General features: G+C 45.1%; 1 protein-coding gene and 1 long non-coding RNA gene across 4 annotated transcripts in view; one reads left to right on the top strand and one right to left on the bottom strand.

Annotated features, from left to right (window-relative positions):
* LOC135091212 (mucin-2-like) overlaps positions 1–11,072 on the bottom strand; it is a 73,309-nt gene extending 62,237 nt beyond the window's left edge. Inside the window, exon 1 of one of the 2 annotated variants that reach the window (XM_063988667.1) lies at positions 10,603–11,072. The gene's annotated coding sequence lies outside the window, so the exon portion shown is untranslated. Of the gene's footprint in view, positions 1–10,443 lie in introns of both variants that reach the window. The other variant, XM_063988659.1, reaches the window with a different exon arrangement.
* Positions 1–20,697, top strand: part of LOC135091259 (uncharacterized) — a 185,719-nt gene that overhangs the window by 104,144 nt on the left and 60,878 nt on the right. The window lies entirely within an intron of this gene.

The raw sequence follows: 20,697 nt of genomic DNA on the forward strand, positions 1-20,697 counted from the left end.
AATATAATTGCAAGGGAAGCTGTGCTGTCACTGTCCTGCAAGCCTCGTTCACCATCCTGCATTTCAGCAAACTTCACCGCGACTTTTCTAAGTGAGACCAGGCTACTGTTGTCATTATCATCACAAGTGTACCAAACCTGCTTCTGATAAAGATTTCGAGCGTGGGAAGCTCAGTATCAGCATGAAGATCAAGACCAGAGCAGGGACATACATGTTTAATGCAACGTTTCTGACTCTTCGTGTTCCATCATCAGGTGTAAAAATCTGCTCTCTAAGATGAAAGTTGTCAAGAATGCTTTAATGAGGATTCATTTTCGACCTTCTGACGCAACTAGATAACTAAGCAAATAATTGGTCATACGAATAATTACATAGCAACGATAACGGGAGCGAAAAGTTATAGACGTAAATATATATTTCGTACTACAATAAATCTTATTTTTTGTAGGGTAAACTGCATTTTCTAACACAGTTTTTATCTATTTTTCTCCTGCACCAGAGTAGGACATCGCGCGCTCGGCCAGGAGCGGCGGGGCGGAATGCAGGCCATGGGAGATGAGTGGGGGTCCGAGGCTGATGAAAACTTTATTATAAATCTTCATGCAATTTTATAAACTAGACGAGAATATTCTGTAAAACTCGGCACAGTTAAATAAGAAAAAAATTATATTTGAATCATACATAAGTTGCGTAATCACACACACACACACACACACACACACACACACACACACACACACACACACACACACACACACACACACACACACAAAACATTTCTCTCAGTAATATTTTACCCAGAATATCATTTATATCTAAGACAATTTTTTCTGCAGGGATATTTTATGTCTCTCGTCGGGTGAACGTGGAGGGAGAAAGGCGGGTTTTGGGGGCGTGGTGGGCGGAAGGGAGAGTGAGAGGGCAAGGCAAGGTAGGTGGGAGAAGGGCGGGAGAGGATACAGGTGGAGATGCGAGTGTCAGAATTGATTTATTAAGCTCCCGAGAGACGTGGTGCAAATAACGTTAATTTGACGACATCACAAGACGAAATGAAGCCCCGGTGCATCTCTCTCTCTCTCTCTCTCTCTCTCTCTCTCTCTCTCTCTCTCTCTCTCTCTCTCTCTCTCTCTCTCTCTCTCTCTCTCTCTCATACACTTTCAATACATAAATATCCCTATACAGTCCCTCCCTGCACACCTTCACCCTTACAGTAATTGTTCGTCACACTTAGGCAACCCCGCGTGAGCATATGAACCACTAACAGACCTCCCATATTAAGTAAAGGTCACATAAGGAGCCAACTTTTCGAACGCTGGCATATAAAGGGGTACTCTTATCTCTTATTACTGTTACGTGAAGAATGCCTTTTAATAACGTAGGTCAGGGGGAGACAAAGGTCAGGGTACTATTTTATGTAGCGTCTGGCTAGGTGTGTGTTTATTTTTTGTATTTGTTTTTGTATTTATTCATGTATTACTTTTTACCCTCTTCTCGTGAACCGTGCTTTTGTTTTGGTGACGCCCGTTTTCTTTTTCGTCTTCGTTGTTGTACGTGGGGTGGAAGGGAGACGTGGGTATTTTTTTTTTCTTACATTAGTGATACTTTGAGTTTTGTAATTCTGCGGCATGACAAGTGGAATGAGGTGTTACAGTAGTAGTTCCTGGTATATTGTGTCAAAATTTCCTTCCTTCCACCGCTCATGTGTAGGAGACTACTGCTGTGTGTGTGTGTGTGTGTGTGTGTGTGTGTGTGTGTGTGTTATTTGGTCTTTATTTATACCTCTTCTTCCTTCTCCCATTATTGTTCCCGTGTTCTCTTCTTCCTTTCGCTTCTAATTTTTTTTTTCTTTTTTCTTCCGTCGTGCTTCCGTCCTTCCCTTCTTCCTCCCTTTCTCCCCACCCTTCCTCTCTCCACTGCTCCATGTCTCTTCTCTTCCTTCTTTCCTTCCTTCCTTCCTTCCGTCTTTTTCTCTCTCTCTCTCTCTCTCTCTCTCTCTCTCTCTCTCTCTCTCTCTCTCTCTCTCTCTCTCTCTCTCTCTCTCTCTCTCTCCATTTCCTGTCTTTATTGCTTTTCTCTCATAAATTTTCAATAGTCTCTCTCTCTCTCTCTCTCTCTCTCTCTCTCTCTCTCTCTCTCTCTCTCTCTCTCTCTCTCTCTCTCTCTCTCTCTCTCTCTCTCTCTCTCTAAATGTGTTTTCTCATTCCCAACAATAATCATTATTTCATTTTCTTTTCGTGAAAATTGTGTTTATTATTCATACATTTCTCTTTGTATTTCAGAGAGAGAGAGAGAGAGAGAGAGAGAGAGAGAGAGAGAGAGAGAGAGAGAGAGAGGATTAAGCTCACTTGCCTTGAAATAAAAAATAAAAAACATGGAAATAAAAAGGAAAAGCACTTTGACTGAGGCGCAGAAGTTGAAGGACTGGAGGAGGAAATGAAATGAAAAGGAAAGGAAACAAGAAAGAAAGATAGTGAGAGTAGGGGAAAAAAAAACAGAAATGGAGTAGGAGTAACAGATGGAGGAGAAAGTAAAACGGGAAGATGAAAGAGAAGTTGAAGGGAATAAAATGGTAAACCGATTGAAAAGGGAAGTGGAATATACAGCCGGAGTGGAGTGAAGAAAAAGTGGAGTCGCGCGAAAAGTGTTCAAAGCCTGAAAGAATTAGGGAATGAAGGCGGCGGCCGAAGGAAAATGGAATGAAAGACTTACAGCTCAGGGAAAGAAAAAGAAAAGTGTTGGGAAAGAAGTAAATAGAAGAGAGAGAGAGAGAGAGAGAGAGAGAGAGAGAGAGAGAGAGAGAGAGAGAGAGAGAGAGAGAGAGAGAGAGAATTATAGGAAATGTTTGAATTTTGGAGGTCAAATAACAAAAGTGTGTAAGAGCAGTCTCTCTCTCTCTCTCTCTGTCTCTCTCTCTCTCTGTCTCTCTCTCTGTCTCTCTCTCTCTCTCTCTCTCTCTCTCTCTCTCTCTCTCTCTCTCTCTCTCTCTCTCTCTCTCTCTCTCTCTCTCTCTCTCTCTCTCCAGGCGATGTCTACACACTTAAAACTGTAATAATTGTAACCTACAGACAAGCGCACACACACACACACACACACACACACACACACACACACACACACACACACACACACACACACACACACACACACACACACACACACACACACACACACACCTTTCGGAAGCTTTTAATGGAAGGTATAATGAATCCTACACTTTTATCCTGGATTAGCGCTTTCGTTATCTTTCCCATCCATATTTTTAGCAGTATTTGCCCCAAGACCTGCACCACATCCCCCTGATCGCCGCTCACCCAGCACAGATACAATATTTTTTTTTCTTTTATCTTATTTGTAGTTTCGTCATATTTAATCCCTCTCTATTCTCTGTCTCTCTTTCTTCCTCTGGTTCTCTCTTTATTCTCTCTCTCTCTCTCTCTCTCTCTCTCTCTCTCTCTCTCTCTCTCTCTCTCTCTCTCTCTCTCTCTCTCTCTCTCTCTCTCTCTCTCTCTCTCTCTCTCTCTCTCTTCGACATATAATTTCTCTCAATCTATAACTGGACCATTATCTGACAAGCTGTTCTTAATGTATTTCAAAACAAAAACTTTATATAGAACCTTGAAATTTGCCACCAAGCACTAAGTACCAGGTTCAGTAAGATGTTTTGTGTTTCCTATCAAAAAAGTGTAATACTTAAAAAAAAAAAAATTACATGTATAAACTGAATGGTAGCGAGGAAGTACATAAATGGTTCTTTCTTTGACTAAGTAGTTGGGATTTCCTCTTTTTCCCAATTTTTTTTCTTTTTTACTTATTTGTCTCTCGATGCATTTTATTTTATTTTTTTTATTTCATTATTTTATTTTTGGTTCATTCTATTGCTCCATTTTTTGTTCCCTTGGTCAGTCTCCTCGACGCGTTAGAAGAAAAAAAAACTCAGATACAGGGCGGTGGGCGACGGGCGGGGGGGCGGCGCGAGGCTGTTCATGAGTACAGAGTTGCGGCTCATCCCAGGCTGGAGCAAATTAGTTAATTGGCTGCAGCTTGGCCAGACACGGGCTTGGGTGCCTCCACCTATCATTCACAGCGGCTTAGAACAGTGAGGCGCGGGATTTTCATATAGCAGTATCATTACTACAGGGGACTCGTGACCAGGCCATGAGGTGCCGCTCTGTCACCTCCCCGCACTCACCAGGGAAACAGAAATAAACTGGAAAAAACAAAAACGAAAATAAAAATTGAGGTTAAAAGACTCATGTCCTTCAATTTTGAATGATCCTTTTGATCTTTGTTTAGAGAATGGCACCTCAGTGGGCCTTTCTTTTATTCCGTTGTTTTTGTTGCCTTTGGTCAGTGCCCTCCCTTACATAAAGAAATGTATTTAGCTTTGAAATTCACCACGGAACTCATGTTTCGATAAGTTGTCCTCTCGTAATACTATTTTTTTCTCTATGATAGTCACCATATTCACCATGACAAATGATAAATAATAATGACAATATGTGTTTTGTTTCCTTTCTTCTCTAGGGCCTGACGTCACCATCCTCACCATGATCATTAACCTAGAGAATGATGATAATGCGTGTTTTGTTTCCTTTCAAAATCACATCAGTTAAAGCATCATACGTATAAACTGTCTCACCTTTCCACATTCACCGGAAAAAATAAAATAAACCGAAAATAAATAAATAAACATGCATTGAGCTTTGAAATTCACACCTGTTTCACTTAGATGTTCTCCGTTTTCTTTCAAAATCGCAAAACTTTAAGCATCACACGTACAAACAGGGTCCACCTCTCCACACTCAGCAGAAAAATAGAAATAAACTTGAAAACAACCCAGGGACTTGAAGCCTCGTCCCATGATTCATTCTGGCTGTATTTTCTTTTCTTCCATTTCAAAAAAGTGACCCTTGGGTAGCGGCAGAATGCAAAGGCAGAAAAGGAAGTTGAGGTTAAAAGCTGAAAAAAAAGAAGAGAAAGAAAAAAAAAAAAGCTCCAAAGACATGCAGCAGAGTGATCCCGCAGTGTAACATTCAGAACTACATCGCTTTAGGCCTAAGCAAAAAAAAAAAAAAAGAAAGAAAGAAAGAAAGAAAGAAAAAGATAAAACGTTCTCAGCCCTGGTTGAAGCGTGAAGATTCCTGACAAAACCTTGAGCGAGTTAGGAGTCAGTTAAGTATGGCGCCTCCTAACATAATGAGGCAAAAGATAGGACGTGTTGGTAGACAGAGGCAGACAGATAGATGAATATATAGATAGACAGGTAGATCGATAGACAGATGGCTAGATAAATAGATGAATTTTTATTGTCCACGGTAAATACACAGACTAAATAAAACACAGAAAGCATAATAATGGTTCATAATAGTCATCAGGACAACATTTACAATAAAGGGCAAGTCGATAAAACAAAACGTAAATAACAAAACTAGCAAGAGATAATAAATTAAAATATAAACGGCACAGAAGGTGAAGCAGCGTTGAGGCGTTGACAGGGAAAAGGGCGTGGGATGCTGAGGATACGAGGCGAGGGAGAAGAGAGGAGTGAAGGGCGAGGTAGGGAGGAGCATAGATAAGGGATGATAATGAGTTATTGAGTGGCATGTAAGCGTTAGCATTTAGAGGAAAGAAAACGGGAAGAGGTCTGATGAACTTGCAAGTTGCAGACAATCAAGTCACGGTTTCCTCTTGTACCGTGCGGCCCTGGGAACTCCCGCGTAGCATATTCTGAAATCCTTACGCGCTCCACCTTCACTACATTCAAAAGGCTCTAGTTGAGGTCACACGGGTCTTTCGAAAGGATTTAATGATGTCTTTCTGATGATAGTGACAGATTAACAAGATTTCTACTTTATTAACAGGAGAAACACTCTTGAGAGCCCGGCTAATCATCTTTGTGGCCTTTAAAATTCTTTGTGTTGGGAGAGCAGAGCGTTTTGAATACAGGCCATACACACACACGCACACACACACACACACTCTCTCTCTCTCTCTCTCTCTCTCTCTCTCTCTCTCTCTCTCTCTCTCTCTCTCTCTCTCTCTCTGTCTGTCTGTCTGTTCAATGCTTCAGCTGCAAATCGCAAATGTAGAAACAAGTCGCCCCATCCATTACACCCAAGTATTACGCGCTCAGCTTGATTTCCCCGCGTCAGCTGTGAATGCAGATCCAGATTACCGCCGCTTTTATTAGTGTTCGCCGAGCCACAACTACGAGCTACACACAGGCGGTTTTCCAGCCCAGATATGCTTTAATATAATTCCTCCCCGTGCAGGTAAGAGAGGCAAGGTATGGCGTGTGGCGTGTGGTGTGGGTAATGATGATGTGGCGGTGATGTGTGGTGGCGAGGGTGTGTACGAAGGTGAGAGCTTGAAGTATGTGAGGGAGGAAGGAGGAGGAGCAGGAGAAGGAGGAGGAGGAGCAGGAGAAGGAGGAGGAGGAGGAGGAGGAGGAGGAGGAGGAGTTATAGCAGGGAGGGAGGAGGAGCAGGAGGAGAAGGAGGAGGAGGAGGAGGAGTGAGGCTTGATGATAGTTATTAACTGGTCGTTGGTGACGCAAATGTCTTAAGTTGTGTGGGTCTCTCTCTCTCTCTCTCTCTCTCTCTCTCTCTCTCTCTCTCTCTCTCTCTCTCTCTCAAAGCATCGAAGCCTCAAAATACCGTCTCGAGGCTCCGGACAACCATCAATTTTCACATCTTCCCCTCCCTACCACCGCTGTTGTGTTCCGGAGAGAGAGAGAGAGAGAGAGAGAGAAGGAAGGAGAGAGGGAGAGCACTACACACCTGCCAGTCCAGTCATCTCCTCACCTTCATTCCTGCGGTGAAAGGTTACGAACGATCAGCTCCAGATATCCAAGAGGATTTCCACATTTACGTAAGTTTATGAATCATGATATCATTATTATTATCATTACTTCTTTTGTGTGTGTTTTTGTTTGTGACTTGCTGGAGAAATAGATTCAATTGCATTATAACCCTGCTGTACGAAGGAGAACAAAAACAAAGACGTAACATGTACATTTAGTCACCATTTCTTCCCATCCCTTTATTTGTTTGAGGGAGTATTTTTTTATTTCTCGCAACTTTCATCATTTCGGGTCGCGTGGCGCCTCCCGGGAAGTGCAGACAATTAGGGGAACGCCAGCTAATTGTGTTTTGCGAGTGATGAGTCCCGGGAAAGCCTAAACGCCTGACAAACCTTGACTTGCCTGAGTAAACAAACACTGACGGGAGGAGTTGGGAATATTACAGACCTGAGACAGACAGAGAGAGAGAGAGAGAGAGAGAGAGAGAGAGAGAGACAGACAGACAGACAGACAGACACAGACAGACAGCAAAAAATGTAAATAAGATAACGCGATAATCTGAATTGAAACAGTTGTTTCTCTCTCTCTCTCTCTCTCTCTCTCTCTCTCTCTCTCTCTCTCTCTCTCTCTCTCTCTCTCTCTCAAGCATGAATGAGGATTAAATATACGTAACAAAGATAATACGTAACAAAGAGAGAGAGAGAGAGAGAGAGAGAGAGAGAGAGAGAGAGAGAGAGAGAGAGAGAGAGAGAGAGAGAGAGAGAGAATGACTGCTGGGTCACGTTTGAGATTGGGTGATTTGAGCAACACCAGATGCGTGGGAGAAAAAGCCTGAAAAGGAAGAGAAAGGAATTAATGAGAAATAGAGGATAGAAGGGCAGAGACAGAGAGAGAGAGAGAGAGAGAGAGAGAGAGAGAGAGAGAGAGAGAGAGAGAGAGAGAGAGAGAGAGAGAGAGAGAGAGAGAGAATCTGCTGACAGACAGACAGGCAGGCAGACATATACGGACAGGCAGACACAGACAGACAGACAGACAAACGAACAAATAGGTACGCACTACGCAAACCATACTATTGCTTAACCAAGAAGGGTTGAGTTACTTGAAGAAGAAAAAAATGCCTCGATTACATTGTAGATGCTGAATTACACACACACACACACACACACACACACACACACACACACACACACACACACACACACACACACACACACACACACACGCGCGCGCGCGCGCCATTCATATAACCTCACATTACAGTTACATCTGGCGTGGGTCTCCGCATCCTTCTCTCTTGATGGGCGTTATTCTTAGCGTCAAACTTTTCCATTATCCAGAAATACAAAACCTAGTAAAAAAAAAAAAGAAAAAAAGAAAAGAAAAAGAAAAAGAAAAAACGAATGCCCTTCAGCGTACATTTATAAGTGAAGCAAGTGCAGAAAAAAGAGTATTCCACATTTTTTTCCTCTGAAAATAACGCAGTCTTTAATTTGGTGACTGAAAAAAGGTTGCTGTTTCTCTGAAAAGTAAAAAAAAATAAAAGAAAATAAAAGAACAAAAAGAAAGGAACAAATGAAATCCCATAAAATGACCAAGGCAAGCTTACGAAAAAAAAAGACAGATCTTTAATCTTTGGAGACAAAAAAAAAAAAAAAAAGTATATTGTTACTGTCTGAAAACCCGTCTACGTGCTACATTTACAAGCGGAGTCTGGCATCATATCGCACATGGTCCTTTCCCTCACTTGTAAGGCTGTGGCAGGCAGGTCTTGCTCGGAATCTTAAAGGGCATCTATTTTTCTCAGACTTTGCTCTCGTGGAAAATTCTCAGTATGATGGAGAGGTAAACTTGAGTCATGCCTAAAACCCAGACAAACTAAGTCAACAGATTGGCAGCCACGAACGATACCGTGGACAGGACAGTGTTTATTTATAGACATTTACTTGTATTTGTATCCCCCTTTTTCTTTCTTCCTTTTTTTGTTTTTATTTAGATGGTTAGTTAGTTAGTAAGTCAGTTTGTTTGTTAGCTAGTTTGGTAGGCAGGCAGGAAGGGAAGTAGGTAGCACGTCATTTAATTAGTCATATAAGCCGAAGAAACAGTGCCTAAAAAATCATTATCAGGAATTAAACGTTAATTTGTAAGTCACTTAGTTAGTTTGCTGGTTACTTAGTCATATAAGCCTAAAAAATCCTTCTCAAGAATTACCTAAACTGTGAGAGGAGCTAACGAAGCGACTCCAAGCTTTATGAGGAGCGAGGGGCGACTCGTGTTCCGCCCAATCTGGCATGACGCTAGCTGAGACTGTGAGGCGCGGACGGAAGGCTGACCAACACCTGACAGGGTTTATGTTTACCTTCCAGCTCCTGCGTTTGCAAACCTGGATATGTGCTGTTTGTATTCCGCTCGCAGACTTATATTTCCGTAGCATAAAAAGACGGAATTAACCTGTTTTCCCCTCTTTTTTTTTTTCTTTCCCCCCGTGTCCCAATGCTAACAACTTTAAGAACTAGGAAAGAAGGACGACCTCAATAATATTGCGTGTTTGTTACTATAAAAAAAAAATGAATAGGTAATAATGTGCGTAGGTTAATATAAAATAACAGCGCATAGGTAATAATGAGTGTAGTTGATACAGGACAGCAGTGCGTAGGTGATAATGTGTGTGGGTTCATATAGGAGAACTGCTCATAGATAATAATATGTGTGGAATAATATCTAAAACCAGCGCATAATTATTCATGCTTCCAATTACAGTGAAACAAGAGTAGGTAACTGAGTTCTCGTGGGACTGATTGCTGCTTTTCTTCCTAAGGGACACCACACGCACACAAGTCTCACTCCCATACACAGTGCGAGATTTGCGGGACTCCTCATCTGCCCAGGATATGAGCTTTGATGAGTGCGTTGAAGAGCCAGTCAGCTGCATATTGACAACCATAAATAGCAGTTAAGGAGGGCAGGCCGACAGAGGAGCAGGGAAATGGGGAATGTTGTGATTGCTTGGGGAACGAAGCGTGTGAGCAAGGATGGTGCTGAGGGAGAGGACTTGGGAACAGAGGTAATGCAGGGGGCAGGGGAGTGGTGCAGGGGTAGAGGAGTATTGCAGGGGTAAGGGAGAGGTGCAGAGGGCAGGGGAAGTGGTGCATTGGACAGGAGTGTAGTGCAGAGGGCAGGAATATAATGTAGGGAACAGGGGAAGTGGTGCAGGGGACAGAGAAATGATGCAGGGGGTAGGGAAGTGTTACAGGGGGCAGGGGTGAAACAAGAGATGGCGTCAGGCAAGGCAGTGTTGTAAGGAGAGGGAGGGAGACAGGGGCCTTCAGTAGTGTGTTGCAGGCCAGGCTACTTAGACCCGGCCATTCATAACCCGCCAGTGTCCTCGTGACGGGAATTGCCTGTTCGACGCGAGACCTGCCCGTTTGTTTTCCCCCCCTCCCCCCCCCTCTCTCTCTCTCTCTCACTCTCACACACACACACACACACACACACACACACACACAGTTCATCTATATGCTTCAGAGAGCTGTCCCAATGTGTGCGTGCGTGCGTAGGCTTCATGATGGGCCAAGCGATAACTGACAGCCAGAGAAAGACTCGACTCAAAAAATAGGTTGTTGTGTCAGGCGTGTCAGACTCACCTGTGCAACCTGTCTGTCTGTCTGTCTGTCGCCGGCTCTCCCCGCTGCCGCTGAAACTCGCTGCCGCTCACAAAGGCACACACCTTCAGCCTTCAGGTGTTCGCTGCTGGGACGCACATACACACACACACACGGACACACGCACGGCCGGTGACTTACCCTGTGTTCAGTCACGCGTGCAGGGCAGTGTGTCCACGCCAACCATGTGCGTACGTCGTCAGTCGTGTTGTTTCAGTGCAGCTTTTTTTAAGTTCTGATAGTTTTAGTTTCTTTTTTTTTTTTTTCTTTTTACACTTTTTTCTGTTTTTCTATCAATGCATCGTGCGAATCACAGTGAGGTGTATCAGAAAATTAGTAATGCAGTTTATGTTCGCATGTTTCGCGTTTTCACATTCAGTCGCATTTTCTTTTTCGTAGAATCGAGTTTATTTTAAAAAAAGACTAAATGTGTTCCACTGTCAGGTGAAGGCGGTATTTTCGTGTTTTTTTTTTTTTTTTTTTTTCTTCACTTTATTTCTATCACTTGTTTTGTGAGCGAGGCGGGACTGCGCGGCGCGAGGCGGGGCGGCGGGGGGAGCGTGACGTGTTGCCTGCGCGGGGCCCCGTAACCGAGTGGATGCAGAGGGTTGTGCACTGTTCGGCTGCTTTGAGAAACTCTTCCTCTCTCTCTCTCTCTCTCTCCCCCTCCCTCCCTCCCTTCCTTCCCCAGCCCATCACGACCTCTTCCTTCCTTCTTCATCTTTCTCCCTGTATGTGTTCCTCCTCATCCTCTCTCTCCCCCGCTCTCCTCTCGTAAGTCTTCTCCTCATCACTCTCCCTCCGGCATTCTTACTTCCGTGCTGTTTACTGTTTGTTGTTCCTTGGTAGTATATCGGTCGGCTTCCATCTTCCTCTCTCTCCATCACAGTTAGTGCGTTTAATTCATCCTTCCTCTCTTTCCCTCGCCTGCGCCTCTTCTTCCTTCCCTTCTTCCTCCTTCCATCCGTCCGTACAAATCTTCTTAATGACTCCTCTTCGTTTTCCTTATTTCCTCTCCTCCTCCTCCTCCTCCTCCTCCTCCTCCTCCTCCTCCTCCTCCTGTTTTCCTATCACTTCCATTTGTCACTAACTAGATCTTTCCTTCTATCTTTGCTCCTTTCTTCCTTCCAGTTTGCTTTTCTTGCTCTTTGCCTGATTGTTTCTGTTCTTGTCTTTCTTCTCTGATTCTTTCTCCTCCTCCTCCACCTCCTCCTCCTCCTCCTTTACTTCGTTATCCTCTTTCTTTACCTTTCTGTTTTATTACTTTCCTTCATTCCTTCGTACATGTCTGTCTTCCACTTTTCTTCCTTTTCTCTCCTTTACCTTCCCATTCTTCACTGATTTGTAGATTCTTAGGTGGGCGAAATTCTTTGACTTCTTGTGCTCTTTGGGATTGTTGGTGAAGATGAAAAAGTTGAGGATGACGATAATAGTGTCAATGTTCTTCCTTGTATGAGAGAGGCTGGCCAGGAATAAAGAAAAATATATTAATAATTCTTTCTATCCATATACCAAGCTGGAGTTGCACAGATAAAGCACCACACACTCGGCCTCCAAAAAGTAGTCGTTTTTCGAAACCTATCAGCCAGTTTAGTTTCCGCAGCGTCTTTGCTACTCTTCTCTTCAAAATAGTTCAAGTGGTGGAGTCGTAAGGAAAGGGAACACAAAAACAAACAGACATTTCCAGAATTTACGAGTGAAAGGAGTGAACGAATGCAAGTATTGGTAACAGATCAGTAAGAGTGACTGTGCTTACACGCTGATGCTGCCGAGATACTGGTGATGGGAGCGAGTGTGATGATGGGGTTGTGCTGGGGTGATGGCAGGCCAGTGTGGTGATGGTGATGGTAATGGTGATATTCCGGGTGAGCTTGGAAGTGGTGGGGGATGGTAATGCGTGTGGTGATGAAAGGAGTTGGTATCGTTTGTGTTGTTGTGATGGTAGTGGTGGTGGTGATGATGATGGTCGTGATAAAGTGTGGAATAGTGGTGATGGCGGTGGTGATGGTGGCGGAGACGAATATAAGGTTGTAAAGGGGAGTGTTTTTGTGGTGGTGGTGGTGATGGTGGTGGTGGTGGTGCTTAAGAGTAATTCCTCCACTAACAGTTCCACCTCCACCAATCCCGTCCATCCTATCCTACCCACTCCTTCCTATCATTTACGCCCTTTTCCTTCAATCATCCCTCCTTGCTTGCTCGCTATTCCCCTTCCTGCATTCCTCCCTTTCCACTTTCCTGTTCCTTCCCCTCCCTACCGCCTTGCTTCGCCCTCATTCCCTCAGCACAGTCGCATTCCACCATCCCACCACAATTCACGCCGTCGTAATCAGCAGAGTCACTTGCTTCCGTTTTCTGAGTGCATGGGGTCTTGTTTGGCCTGTCTTGTTTAGCCTCTCGCTGTGAACGCTGCCCTGCCCGCCTCGCCTCGCTCACTTTTTAACGTCCTGTTTTGATCCAAGACTTGTTACTGTCATGTTTTCTCAGTTCAGTCAACATCTTGTCTTATTTTCTCAGGAGGAAATGATAATGGCCGACCAACATGAGGTAATAGCGGAACCCAGTGGTGTGCATGGGGTGTGCACTTCCGTAGACAGATAGAGTAGATGGATAGATTGTTTAATGATGATGATGACAAGTCCATGATGTACAATGTAAATACTGTTAAAGCTGCAACAAAAAGAGAGATGTACAAGAAAAAGATCATCACTAATTATAGTCCACTGGAAAACACAGAATACTGAAATTTGTAACTAAAACATGTTACACCAAATTGTACAAGCACGAGCACTCACGAAGGATCATATTCCAATTCACGTGCTGAGATACATTCGAACGTTGCACATATAAACAGTTAATTTTTCTCCTCCACCATCTTCTCTTCGTTTCTTTCCTTCCCTATACATCTTTATCTCTCCTTTCTATCCCCTTCCATCCCTTCCCGGCCGACAAGCTACGCCTCCACGACAGAACCGATGGAACGTCACTGTATCTCAGTCACGGCAGGTCGGGGCCGCGGGGGTGTGGGAGAGGTCAGCGGAGGATCGGGAGAAGGGGTACGAAGAGTGTTAAGCCAGCAGGCAGAGAGGGAGGTGCGAGGGAAGGAGTTAAGACTGTTTGTTCCGCTACCACGTGCAGGCGGCTGAGTAGGATGTGCAGGTCACTGTGCTTCCTGAAGTGGTAAGTATGATAGCAAGGGTTGATTTGGTTGATGGAGCGTGACACGTGTGACCGTCACGTGTGGAGCAGCTGAAGGCAAGACAGCGGTGGGAACGCGGAGTGCAGAGGAAGCAATGAAGTAAAAGTAACGAGTAATAGAGACCCCTGAGAACTGTGTAAACTTTCATAATTGATCGGGAATATTGCAAAACAACGATGCAAGCAGGCGCCATAATGCCAGGCGCTGGAAAGAATGGACGAGATTGTAACGAGAGGGCTCAGGTGTGAAGAGCTGTTGCTTAATGCCTTGCAGCCTAGCGTTAACCAGCGCCTCGAAATCGGGAAGCCAAACACTGACCTCCTCCTCCTCCTCCTCCTCCTCCTCCTCCTCCTCTTCTTCTTCCTCTTCTTCGGTGTTTACCTCCCTCATGTGCGCATGTGTGGCTGGCTGGCGGCAAACAAACCATTCCCTCCTCGCACAAAGCCGCCTGATTCCATCCAATCAAACAAGACGTCAGACAGGCGGTCATGCGAAGGTGATATGCAATCAATACCAAACACGCGCCTCTGCTGCCGTGTAAACGAGAGCTGGACCTGGTTATTGTTACCCTCTGGCCAAGGTGTCGATTACCCGTTGTGTTGGGCAACGCCGCAGCCCTGGACGATGCCGGTGGCTCAATGTGGTGCACTTTGATGGCGGTGACAGTGCCAGAGAGCGGCGGGGAGGCGGTTAATGGTGGTGGTTAGAACCGGTGGTGGTGGCGGTGGTGGCGGCCGTAGTAGTGCTGGCGGTGATCAGGAGCGGCAAGGCTTAATTTGGTGACAGGTTATGATGGCTGTCGGGTGTTGGTGTCGGCGCTGATGAGGACGTGGCGCGGCAGGGGAGTGGCGTTGAGTGGGAGAATATTGCCGCCGTGATGAGTGGTGGCGGTGACTGATGAGCCGGTCGGGCGAGGAGTGGCGGCTGGCTGGTGGCCGCTGGGTTATGGTGACAGGTGGAGATAGATGGTGACGCACGTCGGCCCCAAGTTGTCTGGGGACCCTGCTGCCCCCTCCCCCCTCCCCTAAGACTCGCCTCGCTTCGCCCCTCCCCGCCGCGTGACCGTGACCCTTGACCGTAGACAGCAAAGGGAGGAAACAGAAGAGAAAAGAAAGTTGGGAGAAAAATGAAAACTAAAACTGTAACGTAAAGAAGAATAGATGTCGACCATAGTCATATACAGACAGACATAAACGAACAGGTAAACAGACTGACAGGCAAAGTGCATGTATAGAATTGTATTACACCGCCAGAGTTGTTAAATAAAACTAAATCATCTTTCCCTACAAAGCGGCATCCACGACCACCACCACCGCCACCGCTTGGACGCGTGCGTGGCTCAGGTTCGCCCACGAAAAACAAGTGGCGCGTGTTGTTAATTGCATGAGGCGTGCACGTGTTTGTGTGGTCTTGCTGCTGCTGCTCCTCACCGCGCCGCCCTCGCCGCCCACGCTCCGCTCCCGCATGCACGCGATCTTAATGTTACCTTCTACGACACCTTCTTGAGTTTCAAATCATTTAACTATATTTTCCAGAGTTTTGCCTGTTTTTCTTGTCTCCGGTTTGTATACTTTCCATATTTTTGGTCTTCTCTCCTTTTTCTCGTCTTTGTTCTGTTTCCTCACATTTAACCTGCATTCGTTAGGTCACTCTTCTTGCCTCACGTGTCCTTCAGCAGCGCTCTCGCCCACACCGGGCCATGAGGGGACGGGGGGGGCGGAGGGGGGCGGGTGAGGCAATGCAAGGTCCTCAGGGGGAAAGTTTACGTCACGTCACCAAAATTTCGTGTGTTTGGTGATGTATCGCATCTGTGTGTGTGTGTGTGTGTGTGTGTGTGTGTGATTCAGTTCCTTTGATAATCCTTCCCTCCCTCCCTCCCTCCCCCAGTCTTACCTCGGGGCATGTACAGCACATTCACTCCTCAGCCCTCCTCCCAGCTGCTTGCAGGATCCGACACTTGTGAACACATTGCTTTTGTCTTCCTTCCGTAGTGTGTGCGTGTGTGTGTGTGTGTGTGTGTCGGTGGGTGGGTGGATGTATGCACGTGTGTTTGTCTTTTGTCTTCAATTTAGTTATGTTGGAACTTTAATGGAAACTGTTGCCATGTTGAAACGAAATGATGGGAAAGTTCTTTGTAGTTATGATGAAGACGAGCTGCGGGGAGGGAAGGGAGAGAGGAGTGAAGTATGTTGCCGCAGGGAGGAAGAGACAGAGGTGGGGCTGAGGGGAGGGGAGGGAAGGCAAGGTAGGACGATGCAGAGACGAGGAAGAGGAGAAGGAAGGGAAGGGAGAAGAGGAGGAAGGAAGCATTAGACTAAAACATTATTCCCTCAGGCAAGTTTAGAAGGAAGATGGGGAAGGAGAGCAGACGAGAAAGATGAACCAAGAGAGATTACGATAACTCTCATAATGATAATAATAATAATAGTAATAATAACAGTAATGGTAATAGCTATGACATTCCCCACCGTGAAAACCGTGAAGAAAGCCACCTCAGGGTCATCATGCTGGTCGCTGTTGTTGTGGTGGTGGTGGTGGTGGTGGTGGTGGTGGTGGTGGGCGAGGAGTGAACACTTAAAACAATTAATTCTGTCGCCCGAAGACTTGTATGTGTAGGTGCAGTAAAGAGAGAGAGAGAGAGAGAGAGAGAGAGAGAGAGAGAGAGAGAGAGAGAGAGAGAGAGAGAGAGAGAGAGGAAAGAATAGCAAGCACAGATACAACCCTCTATTCACTAACACTCAGACAGATAAGAAGAATCCAGCAAGCTTCTTAAACAAGTATTCCTTCCACCATCCTTCATACATCACCCCCTCTCTCCCTCTCTCACTCACTCACTCACTCACTCACTCACTCACTCACTCACTCACTCACTCAACCTGTCCTTTACTCACCTTGCTCTCACCTGTCAGTGCATCACAGTTCTCGTTCGTCTCTTGCCTTCCCTCTCCTCTGCACATTTCACTGGCTTTTATTATTCCCCTTCCTCGTCCACCATCTTCACTACCACCTCCTCTTCCTCCTCTTCTTCCTTCTCTTCCTCCTCCTCCTAGTGCTTCTCCTCTTCCTTCGCCCTTCGTCATTCTCCTTCTTTCTCCTCCTCCTCCTCCTCCTCCTCCTCCTCCTCCTCCTCCTCCTCCTCCTCCTCCTCAGGCCATTCACTGACCATTAATCCGGAAAATAAGGGATGGAGGAGTAAAAGGAGATGGAGAGGCAAAGGGAAATGGGTGGAGAGAGGGGCCGGCGTATCCTTAATGGGGGTTGCAAAAGCACGTAACTACCGAATGACCCTCGTTATATCGACCTTCACGGGAGGCGGCGGGGCAATAAAGACCTCCCCCTGACGAAGGCCATTCACAGTTTCCACGGCTTAGCAGTAAGAGGAGGAGTAATAGTAGTAGTAGTAGGAGTGGGAGTGGTGGAGGTGGTAGTGGTGACGGTGGTAGTTGAGGGGCCAAAGAAATTAAAGTTCTTATCGAGTTAAGAGTTTTCGTAAGGACAAGAATACGAACGCACGTAACAACAGGAAGAGTAAGAGTAATAGTAGATGTAGTAGGAGTGGTGGTGGTGGTGGTGGTGCTAGACGAGGAGTCGAAGAATTTAACTTTTTATCAGTGTTATAGTTTTCGTAAGCACAAGAGCACGAACGTAATTGCGTAGTAGTAGTAGTAATAGTAGTAGTAGTAGTAGTAGTAGTAGTAGTAGTAGTAGTAGTATCAGTAGCTGTAGTAGTAGTAGTGGCAGAATTGCGAGCTTTAATCTTTCAATGGTTTGGAAGTGCTCCCGCCGCAGCCCTGATGGCGGTTACCTGTACGTGCCGAGTGTGTGTGTGTGTGTGTGTGTGTGTGTGTGTGTGTGTGTGTGTGTGTGTGTGTGTGTGTGTGCCCAGGCGTGTCAGGTGTATAGTGTCTGCTGGAGTGTTAGATGTGTCGAGAAAAGTTGTTGTTTTTTCTGTCTATCTATCCATCTATCAATTTATCTATCCATCTATCTATCCATACCTATCTGTTCACATTTTTATAGGCTTTTGTGATATAGCATCTCCCTCACAGAGAATCCGCTGCCTCATGATTTAAATACACCGGTACGGACATCACCCATGCTACCTGCTGCCTTCTCACCCTTTACTAGCGCGTCTGGTAACTGAATAAAGCATTGGCTGTACCTGAGGAGAAGTGAGGATAAGGCATATTGCTGTAGCCTGGACGTTACAGTCAGTGGAGGGCTTTGGACAACGATGAGTACAGAAGTGAAGGGTAAGGAAGTGGCAGTGAAGTTCCTTAGATGTGTTGAATTAGAGAGTTTGTCCGCTGGAAGGCAAAAGGAAAGCGTTATGGATGCGATATTTTGATGGGCATGTTGTTAGAGAATTTTTCCTGCTTGATAGAAACTGTTTATTGCACGGAATTGTTGTGTTGTTTTATGCTTTGGTTTATCTTATCGTATCTTATTTTCTATGTTTATTTCCTCGTGATTTACTCGTTACATTTTGATGGGATGTTGTTAAAGAATTTTCTTGGGCGATAGAAACTTTTTTATTCCACGGAAGTGTTGTGTTTTCTTGTGTTTTATTTTATCAGGTTTTTTTTTTCGTGTTTATTTACCCACACTGAACATTTTCCCTTGATTTCTCTCGATTTCTTCCCATTGAATAAGGAACATGTATTGCCCGAACGAAGAATGTTTTATCGTATAGAGGAAAAGTTAAAATTGTCTTTATTCAGAAACGTGTTCGCTGCAATCTTGACAGGAGGGAAAATAATTAATAAAGGAAGAGGAAGTGAAGTGGTGGTGATGCCTGAGAAAGAAGGCAAAAGGAAGAAAGGAAGGAAGGAATGCTTAATTGTCTGCTGCAGGAATGTTTATTGTGCGGAAGAGGAAGAGGAAAAGGAGGAAGAGGAAGAGAAAGAAATGTTTGCAAGTTTGACGGAAGAGTGACGTTGTGTGAAGAATGGGGTGTGTAATGTTTGGCAGAGAAATGTTTGTGGTTTGGCAGGTCTGCTATTTACTGTAGGCTGACGGGAAGATGTAAGTTTGTCAAAATTAAACGTTAATGACTGTAATGGCCTTGATGATGGGGGATAATAAGGTGTTAGGAGTCTTCCACACAGGCGAGAGCTTCTGTTCAGCACGAGTCAGTTTTGCGTGATTACCGACCGCGTCCAATTTGCTTCGCGTGAATGTTGTTGATTTGGAAGAGAAAGGTGAATATTAGACGACGATTTTTTTGTAGTTTCCTATCAAAATAACGATAAATTTTCACCTTTCAGAGTAATACAGTTATTTTCACCTTCAATGTACCGCAGTTGTTTCTCCCTCTCGAAAATAGAAGAGAAAATGTAACTTCTTTCCGCTTCATAATATTATTGCATTTTCTTCTCCTTTATGTTGTAAATATGCTATCATAACGTATATTCAGTTTACTAAGACATAAAACAACATTTCACTCACGAATTATTATCATCATATTTATTCACAACTAACCAAACCTTGAATCTGAGCAGCAGGGCGAGTATCTCAGCTTCTCCCCAGGTAGACTTCACCTACTCGGATTCCACTCACAAGATTTCCCCATTCGTAATCCTCCCCTTGGTAAATTAGGTCAAGTTACGTTACATTAAGTTAGTGGAGAATATACCACAGGGAACATTACTTTAGGTGGAATATGGAGGAATCTTCGTGGGTGTTGCTTGTTTATAATCTAAAGGGAAGCGTGTGTGAGTGTTTATCTAAAACAGTCCTGAGGTTGCGTATTGGAGAAAGAAAGAGAGGGTAAGAAAGGCGCAGAGCTTCAGTGGACGCGTCTAATGAAAGCAGTGCCTTGAGGAAGCTGTGTGTGTAGTCTTTCTCTCCCCGGCTAGTGTTTATTATAGCGAGGGGGAAGGAATAATTGCCCGAGGAGGATGAAATGAGAAATGTCAGATATCTTTTATGAATAATGATGACAAAGAGCGTCCGTCTGAAGAGAGTGATTATTATATGCTTTTTCTTCTCTCTCTTTCTTTCTTTTTTTTTTTTAAGGGGAGAAGAAAGTTTTTTTTTTTAAGGGCAGAAGAAAGTGAATCACCTGAAGAGAAAGATGAAAATAAGATTAGTGCGGGGAAAGGAAACAGAAAACAACTCTCATCACCATTGTCATTATTTCATTTAGCGTCTTATTCTCCCCAACTAGATATATATTTACTGCCTAAGTGAATACATTGGCGCTACAAACGTGAAGACACGGAGAGAATACGTTAAGGAAAGGAAGGGAAAGTCGAGGATATATTACGAAAGAAAACGACAGACGCGCAGCAACAGCAGAGAGAAACACCAACACACACCGATATATTTTTTAGTCAGCAGCAGAAGAAACTGACTGCTCGACTTTAACACCAGGCTGACGGTGCGGCGGCTCCTCCCTGCTTCCCTTCACACAGCCTAGACCAATATCCTCCTCTTTCGAAGCTTGATTTACCTAACAACACAAGTATACCTTTTACTCAGTAGCGTAGGAGACAGACTGTTCGACGGCGACTCCTCCCTGCTTTCCTGCCTCCCTTTCAACAGCCTGGACCCACACTCGTACCTTCCACAGCCTGACTCGCTAGAAACACGCCACTTCGCCAGCTCGCTAAATCAAGCACGGAGCCATTGACAAACTTGAGACAGGAACAGAGAAACTTGTGGGCGTCCAAACTAAGGGCGTAGAGGAAGAGGAGAAGGAAGAGGAGGAGGAGGAGGAGGAGGAGGAGGAGGAGGAGGACGACTATTTATCTCTTTGCTCTCTGTAAGCCCATCAGTCACTCTTCCCCCACGATATACAGTTGACAGATCACAAGGGAAAGACAGCTGGAGAGTGTGCGCTGAATATGCTGAGAAGCCTGCCCTCCAGAGACCACTCACACCCCAGGGGAAACAAGCTAAGGCAAGACTGAGGGTGGGTGGTTGCTGCAGGGGGTGACGGAGAGGCGGGCCGTCCTGTGCTGGTGTTTATTTGTTCGGTACTAGACACTGAGTTGCCTGGCAGGAGATGGCGGCGAGCGGGGTGTGAAAGGATTGGT

Source organism: Scylla paramamosain, chromosome 3, assembly GCF_035594125.1.
Source record: "Scylla paramamosain isolate STU-SP2022 chromosome 3, ASM3559412v1, whole genome shotgun sequence".
In the NCBI taxonomy this organism is placed as follows: Eukaryota; Metazoa; Arthropoda; class Malacostraca; order Decapoda; family Portunidae; genus Scylla; species Scylla paramamosain.